General features: G+C 30.9%; 1 long non-coding RNA gene across 2 annotated transcripts; it reads left to right on the top strand.

Annotated features, from left to right (window-relative positions):
- Positions 1 to 3,102: 3,102 nt before the first annotated feature.
- Positions 3,103 to 4,196, top strand: LOC107888010 (uncharacterized). Of its 2 annotated transcripts, none has more exons than XR_001681240.2 (2): positions 3,103 to 3,394; positions 3,680 to 4,196. It is a non-coding gene; the product is annotated as an uncharacterized lncRNA (long non-coding RNA). The 2 variants fall into 2 exon arrangements; XR_005922266.1 differs by having other exon boundaries at positions 3,103 to 3,403.
- The last annotated feature ends 270 nt before the right edge of the window (positions 4,197 to 4,466 follow it).

Genomic DNA, 4,466 nt, shown 5'->3' with positions numbered 1-4,466 from the left:
TGTATAATTGACTCTTCCATTAGAAACCCATTTTTTGGCAACCAATCTCTAGTCAACACCTTCCTAATATGATGCTTATAATGCATGATGCAAAATAAGAACACAGACAAATATCTTGGTTAGTACACAAATATGAATTACAGAAGATCAAAATAGAAAGCGTAAATGTCAAAGAAATAAAAGGTAAGAGGCATTTCTCCCATGTACTTATTTTGGTGACTATTAATGGACGGAGGTTCGGCATGGCTCTAATTAGGTGGCTCGTACGGTTCACTATATGTAGTTTCGGTTCTATTCAGGTACTCGAATTGCCCGTACTGTCATCTACTAAGATTAATATGAAACCTCGGTCGTAGCCCATCACAAGCTCACGAGTTCAATTCAAAGGATTACATTTACTTATGCCTATGCGGAGGGACAAGTTAACTCACGAAAGCATAAGTCATATGTAACCTGAAAGTATTCACTAGCCTGTGTGGAGGGACGAGTTAACTCACGAAGGCATAGCGTTTACTTTCAGTTAAACGGACGGAGCCCGGGTAGAGAGCTCATGTTATGCAAGTGCGCGATGTGTGGGGAGAAACTCACAAACCTTTACGTTTTATTAAAAAACTACAAAACTAAAACCATAAAACTTAAAGCTGAAAAACAAAAAGGAAAAAATGAGTTAGAAAAACATTTACAACATAATGCGAATGCATGAGTTTTTGAAAACAAAAATTTGAGGATCACAACTAAATGTTAATTTGAACAAGGAACTTTGAAAATTTTGACAACGCGAGTTTAACTCCAGACACGACTCTCAAAAAGGATTCCCCAGTGGAGTCGCTAGCTGTAGCGACATAAAAATTTTGCTTGGTCGCTAATTGTGGCGATTTAGTGAAAACTTGAAAATTGAAGTTTGATTTTGAAATAACGAGGGAGTCGCCACCGATCTTTTTTAGGTGTAATCGGACACCTAATAAATCATCTTTTTGAAAAGAAAATTTATTCTCGAATAAAAACGAAGGCTAAACTTAGGTCTACGTGAAAACCAAAGTAAAGTAGGGTTCGGGAGTTGGTTACGCGCGAGAAAGGTATTAGCACCCTCGCAACGCCCAAAATTGGTATCTTGTAAAACACATGTTGTCTTGATTTTCAAAAATACAAGTTCAATGTAACATTAGAAGTGATCCGATTGCAAATGAGGATTTTTAGTTTTTTTTTTTTGGTTTTTTAGAAGGGTGTTCCGTCTTTAACACGAGCCGACAAATTTCATCCAACATAGCGATGAAATCTATGGCTTAATGTTAAATCGGTACATAGCCTTATTTATCAAAATTAATTAGAAAACGAGAATAAGATTTTCGAAGTAATGCAGAGCAAATTGACATGAAATAAAAATAAATAAAAGAACTAGAAACATATCGAAGCAAATAATAAATGTGACAATAATATAAAAAACGATAAAGATGTATGCGGTATTAAACGTAATATGAGAATTAAAGATGAAATGGAAACAATGTATGTATATATATACGCATATAATAATGGTTAATATAGTCATGAAAACATGACATTAAAAATATTAATGATGCTACACATACGTATACTTAATAGTAACAAATAAAAACTATATAATATAATATAATATGAGAAATTTATTTACATAAGATGATCAAAAATACGTAGATGGAATAGTTTAAGAAATATATACATGAAAACATTAAAAATAAGTACATAATATATATGTAAAATATATACAATATATATCTATATTAGAATGACAATAGTATATATATAAAAAATATACACATGCTACATAAGTACGTATATATATAAAAATAACTGCGATGTTAGGAATATGTACATAAGATAGTATAAAGAAATATATAACTAATGATATCAAAATATATACATAATAACATATAAACAACATAATATTTTTTTTTAAAAATGTACATAATATATATATACATACATAATATGATATTTACATAATGTATACATACTAGAAATAGAAAAGACTATTAATAATACTACATAAATATATACGCATACATATTAAAAATATATACATATATAATATTAAAAAATGTATATGCATAATATGTATGAAAACATAATATAGTAAAAAAATAATAATATACATAATATAAGAATGTTAAAATAATAAATAAAAAATAATGAAGAAATGAGTAAAAATGATATACATAATAATATAGTAAGAAAATTATATATTTATAATAAGTACTTAAAAACATCTATGTATATACGGATAATAAAAGTAATAGTGAAAATAATAAATATAATAATAAATATGATAGTAGAAATGATAATACTATATACAAATTATATATATATACATACATAATAAAATATATGTACTAATATTAATAATAAACATAATAGGGATAAAAATAAATGAAATAATATACACATAGTATTAGTATTTAAATACATATAATATAATATTTGAGGAAAAAACCGTATATAATATATGCGTACTTAATATAGCATTTAATATATATATATATGATAATATAAGAATATAACTAACAATATTCAAGAATACACACATAATATAATATGAATACATATGTACGTAATATAGAATTTAAAAATACTTAATATATCTAAAGAATATATACATAATATAGAGTTAAGAAAAAAAATAATAGATAAAAAGAAACTATCAATAATACTATATAATATATGTATGTATGTAAGTATTAAGTGAAAATAATACTAATGCTAATAAATAATAAACATAATAATGATAGTAATAAAATATAATAGCATATAGTATTAAAATTAAAATAATGAGAAAAAGTAAAAAAGGATAAAATTGAATTAAGAATGAAGTTTTTGAGACGAATTCGAAATAAAAAGGAAAGGGAGGACCACAGTGAAACAACGCCAAGAAAGTAGAGGGATCCCCTGCGCAAATAGACCATTCGGTCAAAATGCGCGGATCCTCCACGGGTGCGGATCGGGTCACGAGGGTCAGAGGTCCAAAACGACGTCGTTTTGGCCTCTGAACCCTAATCATCCAAACGGTGCCGTTTTGCCTCTATTACCTAAACCAAAACCCTTTTTTTTCACTTTCAGCCCCTATTTTAGGAAAAATCAGAGAGCCACTCTACTTTCCCTCCCTTTTCATTCCTCTCCTTAGTCTTCCCCATGGCCGACCCTTGGCTTTCCACCGCCCCTCATACCACCTCCGTATCCGGTGATTATCGAAGCGCAAAGATGGGGTTTGTCAATCCCTTTTTGAATGGGTCCAAAGGTGGAAGACTCCAAATCCACGAAATCGAAAAGAGAAAGGCCCCTTTTTACCCCGTTTTGATACGATTCCGGCCACGGGGAAGAAGCCTCCGACGATGAGATCGTGGAGCGACGACGCGGTCGCAAGGTAACTCCGGTAAAACCCTCTCCTTTTTTTCTTTTTATTTTCGTATTTATAAAAAAATATACAAAAATAAATAAACTAAAGATAACAAAAGATAAAATGAATAACATGAAAATCACCTTAAAGCTTATATCTTTTTGTTTTTCTATCCTTTCTCTTCCTTTTTTTCTTCCTGTTACATTTTCTATTTTTGGCCCTATATATCCGAATACATGCCATTATCTTTTCTTATTTCTATCATCTATCTTTGTGTATCGTGGTCTCCTTTTTTCTTTGATTTGTTTGCAGGTTACAAATTAGCGGCGGTGACAGAGGGTCGGTGCAGAGAGCAGTTGGCCGACAGTCAGGGGTAAGTGGGGCGTCGGCTGAACTTAGGGGCTAGGGTTTCTTGATTTGTTTGGTTATTGGGCTAGGTTAAGTTTAGGTTTTGGGCTAGTAGTATTTGGGCTAGGGGATTTAATTAGAATTGGGCTTGATTATTGGGCTCCGGGTATGGGTTTGAAAATAGGTTAAGTGGGCTAAGTGAGTAGGGCAAATTTGGGTTTCAACAAGTCGAATGGACTAGAAAATGAAATGAGTTTATTTATAACTGAAAGTTAATATTATTTGGTAATGATGTGTGATATATATAAATTAGAGATTCGTATAAACTATTATTTTACTAGTGCCGCATATATGAAATTGTTCTTGTGATATGTATGCTATTAATACATGTGAACGATATACCCAAATATATCGATGATATGAAATGTTCAAATTAAGAGTTGTAATAGCTTTTGATTTAAATTTTAGTCAATTTTCGCGAAATATTCATGCGATTATATAAATGTTTTATTTAATTGTTTGAAATTGTGTTTTATTCTGTAACGCCTTATGATCCTGTTCCTGAGGCGGATACAGATTAAAGGTGTTATATTGATGCCAAGAATGGGTCAGCAACAAGTCGACCAGATGGATGTGGGACACATGTTTGTCGAAGATGTCAGAGATGCAATGGTTGCAAACCGTCGGATGGCAAGGTTGATTAATGTAGAAGTATATTCATGACGTAATGAAACGTTTCGAGTTACAGAGA

Source organism: Gossypium hirsutum, chromosome A03, assembly GCF_007990345.1.
Source record: "Gossypium hirsutum isolate 1008001.06 chromosome A03, Gossypium_hirsutum_v2.1, whole genome shotgun sequence".
In the NCBI taxonomy this organism is placed as follows: Eukaryota; Viridiplantae; Streptophyta; class Magnoliopsida; order Malvales; family Malvaceae; genus Gossypium; species Gossypium hirsutum.
The sequence above is the reverse complement of the archived record's forward strand: the minus strand, read 5'-3'. Positions and strand labels throughout refer to the sequence as shown.